The sequence below is a fragment of the Sarcophilus harrisii genome, chromosome 3 (assembly GCF_902635505.1).
Source record: "Sarcophilus harrisii chromosome 3, mSarHar1.11, whole genome shotgun sequence".
NCBI lineage: Eukaryota > Metazoa > Chordata > Mammalia > Dasyuromorphia > Dasyuridae > Sarcophilus > Sarcophilus harrisii.
The window spans coordinates 432318544-432330288 of record NC_045428.1 but is presented as its reverse complement, the minus strand read 5'-3'; the positions used below and the strand labels follow the sequence as shown (position 1 = coordinate 432330288).

Below are 11745 nucleotides of genomic sequence, written 5' to 3'. Positions count from 1 at the left end.
ATTATTAAAGCTTTTTATTTTCAAAACACATACATAAATAATTTTAAACATTCACCCTTGTAAAACTTTGTGTTCCCTCTCACCCCTTTCCTTAGATGGCAAGTAATCCAACATATATTAAACCACAACTCTTCTTCTATACATATTTCCACAATTATCATGCTGCACAAGAAAAATCAAGTGAAAAGGGGAAAAAATGAGAAAGAAAACAAAATGCAAGCAAACAACAATAAAAAAAAGTGAAAATACTACGTTGTGATCCACAGTACTCTCTCTGGATACAGATGGCTCTCTTCATCACAAGACCATTGGAACTGGTATGGTGATATTTTTAGAACAAGGAAGTGAGAACAACCCTAAAGGAATCAAAAAGGATTTGAGAGACTGGATACGTAAGTGAAAAAGCAACCACAGAAAACTGTCTCTTATTCAAAAGAATTAGAGTAGGTACAAAGGCAATAAAATAGCCCTACATGTTATGATGTTATATACTTGTATAGAAAATGCCATCAACTTGCTAGGGAAGGCCTAGCAGAGAATATTAGTGAGGGTATAGTAGGGAGATACAAGTGTGATCCTAATGGAGGAATACACTCTATATAGACCATCTGGTCAAGAAGAAGGGGAAGGTTGGAAAAGTGGAAAACGAATTCTAGAAACATCACAAAAAATAAAACAGAACCAAGACATAATTGTATTGCAACTATCCAGGCATCTGCTTGGAACTTTTTTTCATTAAAAGCAGAGCATCTGAAGCTTTCTTGATCTAGTTTGTTGGTACTTTAATCTTCAGAAAGTAGAAGAAACACATAAAACAAAAAACAAAAAACCTGTCAAATGGACAGCTCTGAACACAACGTGTATTTTCTTGAGATGGAAATTTATTGTTTCATATTTTGAATCCTCTCATGTTCTGATATGCAGTGCTTGTTTCTTTGTTTTAGTTGCATTTAAATTTTAAATAAATAAATTTTCTTTAAAAAAAATTTTTTTAATGATAAGGAGGAACCAAAATGAAAATAAAAAGAATCTTGGTATCAACTGTTACTACCATTCTAGAGGTCCTAATAGCCAAGGAAAATGATGGTTTTATTCTCTAGACTTTAAGAGAAAAGATAAGTATAATTTCATTGTCTAGAATGAAAAATGGAAGATGGAAAGCTATCATATCAGAGAGACTCTATTCATAGGTGTGCTTCCTGTATAACTATTCTGCAGATTTTATGAATTTAGGATCATTTGGCATTGTGCAGCTTACAATATTGTTCCTCCAAACTCATCTCTTTTTGAAAACAGGTAGACAAATTAATATGTTTATAGAATTAATATATACTGATCTTGGAAGTTCAGTTGATTGACAAATATGTAAATCATTATTAAAAATTAGTTCAACCAAATTAACTCCTTGTCATATGTACCCATTTCTAATAGTAAACACATATACACCACTGTTGTGTAGAGAAGACATGGCCACAAGATGGATTGAACAGAGAGGTGAGGCTCACAAGAAGGGAAAGGCACACAGAACTAGAATACTGGGGACAGAAGTGGAAGCTGACTTGCTGATGAGGTCCCGAATAACAAAGTGAGTTGGCAGAGAAAGTCCAAAGTGCTAAGATTACTCCCTGAAACAAGCAGGGAAGGGCATTGATGGGTTTCAGTTCAACCTTAAAGCCCATCCTGTGGAGGTCTTGGATAAACCCACCTTACTGTATCCAATCAGAAAGCCAAGTTTTGTCAAATCCCATAAATCTGTCCCTGGTCCATAACATCTTGCTAAATCCCTTTTGGGTTAGCCCTCCAGGTTGTTCTGCCTCCTGCTGTCTTTCTCCTCCCCACTCCCCCCATGCCTCGTGGTGTTTTGTCTCTCATTCCTCACCGTGCCTCCTGATGTCTTTCTCCTTACCTCATTCCCTACTCCTAATCCCAAGCCTAACATCTAAGAGGTGTCTAACTCTATGCTCTCCCAAATCTATTTTATATTTCCCACTCCTGGGTGTCTGTTGTATCTCTTAATTTTGTCTGTAACCTTTTCTCACAAATAAACTTACCTTTTGCCAAAGACAATGGCCATTGTGAATTCATCACATGACTCAACCCAACATTTGATGTCAAATGCCAACATTTGATGCCAGTTATTCTCCTAAAGCACATCATTTGGTGCTTGAATATCAATTTCAATATTTGGTGCTGAACCTCAAATGCATTATTGGCATCTAAGTACTTTTGGAAAGACAGGACAGGACAATAAAGAGAACGTGACAACAGCAAAAATACTTTGAGTTTTTCTTCAAACCAAAGAGAAAAAGATTTAAACTGCCCCTCCCCATAAGATTATCCAACACAAAACAAGTAGTAACAGCAAGAGAGAAAGAGAAAATATGTAACAAGAAATTACCCTTTTTAAAACAAAAAATTGTAATGGTACAATAGTTAAGAGAGAAAACCCTAGCCTCATTCCCTTCCTCCCAAAAAAGTTCTACCTTTACTCTTCAATACATATATACACCTTTTTTTTTTTCCCAAACTGCAAAATATGGAGTTATCACTGATATTCCTGCTTTCCCATGATATGAACTTGTGTAGAAAAACTCTATTCTAGCCTCTTTCACTTTAATCTTTAAAAACATTTGTTTCTTTTTTATATAAATAAGTTAGATAACTGCACAAAAGATTATAGAGCTCTTAGGTATCTTCAAGGACCATCCTAATTTGCTCTGGAGCTGGGATAGGGAAACCTTTGGTGACCTATTGGAGATTGAGTTCTGCCAAATTATGGACTGGGAATTACGAACCATGACAAGCTAACAAAGAGGTTTGGGAAGGGGACAGGGACACCTTGTTTTCATTAAAAATGGTTTTTATTCTAGGTAATATTTTGTTCCAGAATTGTTCATTCATGCTCTTTATCTTCATACTGACCAAGAGGTATAGTAGGTTTTGTTGAGCCCTGGATAATAAGCCATAGCCACTCCCCTCCCTTGCAATTAGGACTGGGAAAATTTCATTTAAAGAAGAGCCTAGGAAAACCTTGAAGCTCTGACTTCCCTTTTTACATACCATTGCATCATAAATGTCCAGGTGATTACCTCAATTTTTGCTAGGAAAATTCCCCCTCTTTTTGAGTAATCGCCCCACACCTCATTATCTCCTATCCTTGATCTTTTCTTGACCCTTATCCTGTCAGGTTTAAATTATAATCCTATGCTGGAATTATGGCTTGTCCATCCTCCCAGTGTCCTTGATCACCCCCCTTACCTGCCTTTGTTTCCCCTAAAGCTGCAATATGTTAGGATAAAATTGTATACTCAGGTTATGTATTTTGTTTACAAAACCTAGTAAGCTAAAAGCCTATATAAGCTCTCTGCCTCTGTTTATTTGCATCGAATGCTTTGGATTGTAGTCCCATTCAGTCAGCTAGTTTAAACTCTCTATATTAAAATTAAAAACTAATCTCTACTTGCCTCAGTTTCTTTGGCATTACAATTTATGGTCAGCAAGGTTGATGCACTGCCCCTTTCAAGAGACAAAAAGTCACTCGCTTTGTGAGCCTAATCCTATCCCAATGCTTCTGTGTATATATATATATATATATATATATATATTTTTTTTTTTCTTTTTTCTATCTACAGAACATTCAATATTAAGGTGTGACATTCAGAAACATTGTTGGGGTTTCAGTATGCCTCTAAAGGGAGTGGTTGGCTGGCACAGCAGATCGAATGCTGGCCCTGGAGTCAGGACTGATCTTCCTGAGTTCAAATCTGGCCTCAGACTCTTTCTAGCTGGTAAACTTGACCCTTGTCAAATCACTTAATCCCGTTTACCTCAGTTTTTTAATCTGTAAAATGAGCTGGAGTAAGAAATAGCAAACCACTGCCATCTCTTTGCCAAAAAAACAAAAAACAAAAAAAACCCAAAACAACAAAATGGACACAACTGAGATGATTGAACAACAACATAACGGCTCCAAGATATCTTGGGATTTACTGACTAGATTTCTTAAGGACCAAGCCTTAAATAACCCTGGATTTCATTAATTGCCTAACAAGTTGCAGTTCAAGCCCCAATCTATTATTGTTGCACCCTCCCATCTCCCCACCTCCATTGTCTCAGAGTAAATATACATAGCAATTTCTGTTTTGGCTAGAAACCCTAAGGATCTTCTCTTCCCAAATTGATTTTTTTGGACTGGTTAAAAGAAGCCATTCTTTGCTTCAATTCTTACTTATCCCTAAAAAGATCCTGTTCTCCCACTGCTTCCAAGGCCATTTCCAGTTGTCCTGATCTATATCCTGCCACTGGACCCAGATGGCTCTGGAGGGGAAAGTGAGGCAGGTAACCTTGCACAGCTCTCCCTCACTTAAATCTAACTACTTGCCTGTCATGGCATCTCATCCCCGATGTCATGGTCCTCTTAGAGAACAAAGCACAAACAACAATAAATATTGAATAAATATTAAATATGACTTAATATAACTGTTAATACTTAAGAAAAAAATTCCATCAACATTATAAAATAATCATTTTAATGAAGAATTAAGAAGCTTCTAATTAGCCATTTGGCTACATAAAGAGCTCTCTGATAAGCTCATAATTTAGAAAGACATATGTCATACTAAAAACCATTACATTGAATTCCCAATCCCTATATTTATGCCCACCTGCATTTTTGATTTCCTTCACAAGCTAATTGTACAATATTTCAGAGTCTGATTCTTTTTATACAGCAAAATAACGGTTTGGTCATGTATACTTATTGGGTATCTAATTTATATTTTAATGTATTTAACATCTACTGGTCATCCTGCCATCTAGGGGAGGGGGTGGGGGGTAAGAGGTGAAAAATTGGAACAAGAGGTTTGGCAATTGTTAACGCTGTAAAGTTACCCATGCATATAACCTGTAAATAAAAGGCTATTAAATTAAAAAAAAAAAAAAAAGACATATGTCATAAAAAGTAGGGGCACAGAACCAAAGGGTGTGGCATGAACCAATAAAAATAACGTCAAAAAGAACAAAGTCAATAATGAAATGAGACATGAAAAAATACTGTGGACAAGAAAAGGAGATGTGTTGGGGTTTGTGGTTTTTCGAATATATCTGGGAAAAATATGTTTCTGTACATGGATGATGTTACTGGCTGACCAAGAGAGAGAACAGAAATAATTAACTTCCATTTTGTTTCCATTGTTTCTTATAAAAAGTAAACTGAACGAAAAAACAGTGAAACAAAAATTAAGAGGAAAGTGGAACCATAGGAACCATATGTATGTATGTATATATATATATATATATATATATATATATATATATGATTGAAATTTTCCCACCTAAAATAAAAGAGACTGAGGCAGAACTCTTGAGCCAATGGCACTTTAATAAAGGGTCAATGGTTCCCTCCAACGAAGTGGACGTCAGATCTTCTTCATAATCTGAGATCCCTTCTCCTTCCAGAGCCTGTTTTTATAGGGCTAGATGTCCAGTCACTCAAGAACAGCTATACCAATACAGAATAATTCCACTGATTGATATGTGATACATAAACTAAAATAAGCAAAATATTATATCAGCTGGGTCACAAGTTGGGCGAAGCAAGAAATATCTCCAAAGATAGACAGGGTTCTCCTTAGGTTGAGCAGGAAAAAATGGTACAAGCTATCATAGTAATCTAAGTGGTGATAAGATAGTCACCTGCTCCTACTGGAGAAGAGATTGGTCCCAAGATACCAAAATATTTTGGGGGACTTTTCATGTTGTTGTCACCTCTGTCACCCTGGACTTGGTCACCATGACAATGAAAAACAAGGGTGGAGGAACTCTCATTAACTTCCTATAATTAAGGAAGTGGATTTTTAATCTGTAGCTCGCAGCTCCGGAGCCTTATATATGAACTTTGGTTAAAGGATTGAAATATAGTAATGAATGGGACTGAGGGGATGAAGTTTTCTCAGTATTGAGAATGGGCCTGGGTCACATGATCCCTATACCCACAGTGGGAGGATGGGGTCTTGGGCTCAGGTTTCAGGAAGTCACAATGATCCCTATTCCTAGTTTTGAATCTTGGGATGCAGGAAGTTAGTGAAGTTACAGGAAGTAATGTGAACCACGCAAAGTAGACAACATTGATGACCATTGGTCAAGGATGGTTACATCCTTTTAGTCTATCCAGTGAAAAGGCTCCGATCTTTTCCCATTTAACCGGGTGTTTTGCTTCCTGCTCGTCAGGTTCAGGAGCACATGTTGGGAGTTGGGATGGCTTCCAGGTGTGTTTGGGCCTTTCCCTGCAGGGATAAATAAATGCTTTCTCTTTTTACCTGAAAGTTAATTTGGGAAAGGAGATTTTGCACCTGTCCCACACTGTAAGGATCCAAATGAACTACTTTTTCTCTCTCTCTTTCTCTACACACACACACACCTGCATACATAGATTATATATGTATATACATAGATGTCTACATGTATGTGTAATGCCAAAGTTCCCTTTTAATGGGGTGACCAATTGTCCTATTTCGTATTCTGCCTTAAGGTTATGACCATCCCCTCTTAATGGTTGAGATAAAGGTTTTATAGACATTCCTTAATGTCATTAGAATATCAGTAACCTCCCTCTATCCCCACCTAGGTCCCTCCATTGTTGTTATTCCATAAAAAGCTCCCTGCCCAGAGCCTCGAGGCTAGGCTCTTTGAGATGAGTCTCGTCTAGCCCTGGGATCCATTGGTCCCAGTATTTCTCTCCACTTAATAAATTATTGAATTGGTCTCTAATCTCTGTCTTGCTCAGTTTCTTTGGCATTACATATGTATGTGTGTGTATCTGTCAGACATAGCTCTTTTGAGAGAGTTCAAATCATTTATTCTAGCTGACTCCTAGGGTAACTAGAATAATCCTAATTACTTTTATTTAATACGTTAACATTTCCAAAGCATTTTCCACACAACAAATTATCCAATCAGTTGACAAACATTTATTAGGCACTTATTATATGCCAGGCACTTGTAATACAAATACAAAGAACAAAATAATCTCCACTTTGGAGAACTTTATATTTTCTCATAGGTGGACTACAAATACACACATACAACACACACACAACATGAAGTCATTAGGAAGGGAGCCCCTGGAGAAGAAGCAAATATATTCCAGGCACATAGGATGATCTGAGCAAAGTCATTAAGCCAGGAGGAGTGCCATGTGTGAATAACTAGAGAAATCCATTTTGGGAGTATGGGAAGAGTAATATATAATGAGACTGGAAATATAGGTTCACTAGGTTATGTAGAGCTTTAAAAGTCAAATATAGTTTTTATTTTATCCTAGAGGCAATAGAGTCACTGAAGTTTCCTGAGGGAAAAAAGGACATAGACAAGTCTGTGCTTAAGGAAATCACTTTGGAAACCACATATACTATACATTAGGGTAGGGAGAATAATTTAAAAGCCACTGTAATAGTTTTTGCAGGAAATAATAAGGGCCTGAATAAGATGATGCTTGTGTGAAAAGAGCGGTGAGATCTAAAAATGCTATAGACATAGAAATGTCAATTGCTGAGATATGTGGGGCAGAACTACAGCACCCTAAAGAGGATATATTTGCATTCTAACAGACTTTAAGAACTTAAATCAGTAGGGGTAGTTTTTGTTTGTTTTTTTTTTGAAACTAGGTCTCCCCATCTTACCTGGGTTGAAAGGGCAATGGCCACCCATGAGTCAAATCCCACTGCTGATTAACACAAGAAATTTTTATCTCTTCTTTTTTTGACTTTGGCAGGTCCAAGGATTCCCCATATTTTTGCCAGACTTAATGTGAACACCCTTTGAGCTTTAGACCTGCAGTATCTCAGAATTCTGGAAATCAAAAGATTCTCCAGCCTTAGCTTCCCCCAGGCCCAGCCCAATGTGAGGATTTCAAGAACTATGGAAGATATTTTAGGGAGGGGGGGTTCTTTTTTTTTTTAGCCCTACTTGACAATACCTTATATTTGTACAACATTTTGAGATACATACATATATATAATATGATCTCATTGAATAATTTCATTATCCTGTAAAATTGCAATCTGCCTGATACTCACATTTCATTAGGACTCTGTGCTCCTCTGATGGAACCTCTGACTATGGGGCAGAATCCTGGACTCCAGGGCTTCTGTTTAAGGAAGGAGCTCAGCACATTCTTCTTCCTATTTTCTATCAGCTACACTTTCAGGACTTCATTATACCCTAACTGAGTACCTTCCTTTCTCTACTCCCCTTCCTTCCTCTATCTCCCCTTTTCAGCTTCTTTTTGTGCCTTTTCCAATTAGCTTCTTAAGAGCAGGGATTTGTCTTCTCTTACTATATTGTAAGCTCTTTGAGGGCAAGAACTATTTCTTTTTCTTTGTATTTGCATCCACAGGGCTTAGCACAGTGCCTGACACATAGCAGGAACTTAACAAATGTTTATAGACTGAATTATTTTTGTAAAATACTTACAGATGTTAATAATAATAGAAAAAGTACTTTCACATATATAATCTCATTTGATTGATAATCATTTGAATCTTCATTGTTGATGAAGCAGACAGGGCACATATCTGTTACAGATAAAAAAAACTGAGATCCAGAGAGGTGACCTATCTTAAAATCATGTGACTAGAAAATGGTGGAGTGAGGGCTAAATCTGATACCTGGTACATAGAATTGAGGGCTGAAGGACCTTAGGGAATCATTTAATCCTATCCCATTGTCTTAAAGATCAAAGAAACTGATACTGATGTCTTAAAAAAATTTTAGATAAGATTGCTGAACTGTTGTCAGTGAGCTTTGAAAAATTAGGTCCTCTATGGTTAGAAATGGACAAATGTGATCCTGATTTCCAAGAATGGAGACAAATAAGTTCTTCAAATTATATATCTAGAATTTAATGCCCAATGCCATCAAAATTCCTGAACAGATTATTAAACAGATTTGTGAACATTTGGAAATAGACATGCTAATCATTAAACATGCTGAATGGGTTCACTAAGAAAAAAATGCCAGATTCACTCAATATCATAGAATTTTAGAGTTAAAAGGGACATTAGAGCCATCTAGTTCTGACAATATCATTCTCTCTGTAACATTTCCAAAAAGGAGTCATCTAAACTTTGTTGAATGTCTGTTGGTAAAGGGAAATTTCTGTAATTTATAATCTTGGAAAGTTGTCCAGATTTCTGAGACATTAAGTAATTTTCTCAGGGCCACAAAGTCAATAGTATTCGAAGTGAAACTTGAATCTAGGTCTTCCTGGCTTTGAGATCAGGTAATTTGTCCACTATGCCATGCTATCTCCAACTTGTAAATATTCTTTCTAAAATATAGCACCTCAATTGAATCCTCTAAACATTGTTTGAATAGGGCATCTATCACTTCATTTCTTCCCAAAATTGAGTTACCAGACTGAAAGATCAAAGAATAGCATATACATAGATTAACTTATTTGTAGTGAAGCATTTGATAAAAGCCCACATATTTTTGTTAACAAATGGAAAGATGTGTGCAGGATTATCATGTAATTGGATGGATTGAATGGATTCATAACTGCTTTAATGAGAGGACCAAAAGAGCAATCAATGTCAAGGCTCAGTTCAGCCCTATTCTAACAACATTTTTTAGTGACTAATATGAAGACAAAGGCTGCATGCTTATGAAATCTGTAGCAAACACTGAATTGGAGGAAGATGGCTGATATGTCAGATGAATCATGCTGCTGCCAAAAATAGCTCTACCAACTGGAATAAGGATCAAAATCCAGAGAGAGAAAATATGAAGGTGGCATGATTTTGAAGCCCCTGACCATCCTGGTCACAATTTTGCTTATGCTTTCCAAATTCTTATTAATGTCCTTCATAAAATATGGACCCAGAACTGAATACAGCATTCCTCAGAAATATGTTTGGCCAAGGGAACTGCCACTGTTAATGAAATCTAAGATCAATTTGCTTTTTTAGGTTGTAATATTGCACTGCTGGTTATTATTAAGCTTGCAGTCTATCAGAAATTGGGTACTTCCTCAAATAACCTGCTTCCTATTTAAGCTAGAAACAGTCCTGTGGCTTTTTTTTTTCCTTTCTCAAATGGAAGGAAATGAGCAAAGCCATTTATAAAGCATTACTAATGAAGAATACAGTCTTCAGTTAGATTAACTTTAGCCAAATGAAAATGAGGAACAGAAAATCCAGAAATGGTCTCAGCTCTGAAGAAGTGTCTAATGAAGCTGGAAAGATAAAAAATACACACATGAGAATTACAAGAACTGATAGCAAGAAAACACATAAACAAGAGCTATTTGATCTTCCAGGCTCTACTGGATTCAGCACCTGAGTAGTTAAAGCATATACCCCTCAAGAACGAGAAATTGGTTCTGTGCTTTTTAAAGCACCTTGCTTTTGCAGAAGAGATGAATTCCTTGGGTATTAGATAATCTATGCATAAAGAAATCCTATAGACTAAATTCTTTTGTAAACTGGCCAACTACTTTTAATTTCTCTTTTTGAGGGTAAAATATAAAATATTTTTCGTATTTGGGGGATTTGAGTTCAAATCTAGCCTCAGACATTGACTAGCTGGGTAGTCTTGGGCAAGCCAAGGCAATCTATGTTTTCCTGGGGTTTCTTCAACTATAAAATGGGGATATCATAAATAGCACCTGCTTCTTGGGGTTGTTGTGAGGATGAAATGAGTATTTGTAGTGCTTAGCATAGTGCTTGGTATATAGCAGAGGCCATAAAAATGCTGCTTGTTATTGTTGTTGTTGCTGTTGTTTTTATACTAAAATAAAGTGAGGGATAGAACACAAGATATTACTATAGGACTTGGCTACAGCAACCTGACTCTTGTCCTTATCTGTTGCTATTTATCATTTTTATCAGCAATTTGGGCAAAAGGAGACATAGTATACTTATTAAATATTCAGATGACACAAAGCTGGGGTGGGAGGGTAGTGGTTGGCCAAAACAGAGAATAATGGAGAGGTTTTCAATAAGATCTTTGTGAGCTAAAGTACTGGACTGAATCAAATAAGATGAAATTCAGCAGGGGTCTCATCGAATGAAGTCTCACAGAAGGATTTTTAAAAATCAATTTTTTTTCCTATAAGCACAGAAGGGAGAAGAGATGATTAGACTACAGTTTAAAAAGAACCTGAGGTTTTCAGTAGGCTATAAACTAAATATGAATTGGCAGTGTGATGTGATATTCAAGAAAAACTAATGTAACTTTGTGTTAAGGAAAGCATGATTCACGAGGTATAATGGGGAAACTGGCTAATGAAAGTCCAGTCTTTGGAGCACGCTCAATGTTCTCTGTTTGCTACACATCTATATAGTGGCTTGGTGAGGTCTAACTTTGTGATGGAGGGGTTCTTTTCTTCTGTTTCATAGTAGGCACAGGTATTCTCACCCTGTCACTTATTGGCTTACTGGATGACGAAGAAAAGCCTTTAAGTTGATTGCTGAATTAAAACAAATGACTGTATGCACACAAAAGGCTTGAATGACAAAATCTCTCCCTCTTTTGCTTCACTACCAGAGATGGTGAACTAGGCAAAAACTGCTATAAGTTGTAAACATCCAAATGTGGGGATAGGGAGCAGCAGCAGAAGTAGCAATGACAGCTTCCTTATCTCCCCATCTGGCCATCATATGGCTGAATACGTTTGATTTTTTGTGGGTTTCAAAAGATAAGTAAGGCAGAAGTCTAGCAACTGGAGTTCATAGTAGAATCTAC

At 36.6% G+C, this 11745-nt stretch overlaps 1 protein-coding gene across 2 annotated transcripts in view; it reads right to left on the bottom strand.

Moving 5' to 3' along the window:
* Window positions 1–8470: 8470 nt before the first annotated feature.
* The window catches only part of N4BP2L2 (NEDD4 binding protein 2 like 2), a 76373-nt gene continuing 73098 nt past the window's right edge, over window positions 8471–11745 (bottom strand). For both annotated transcript variants that reach the window (XM_031960718.1, XM_031960719.1), the window contains exon 11: window positions 8471–10234. The gene's annotated coding sequence lies outside the window, so the exon portion shown is untranslated. The remainder of the gene's footprint in view (window positions 10235–11745) is intronic.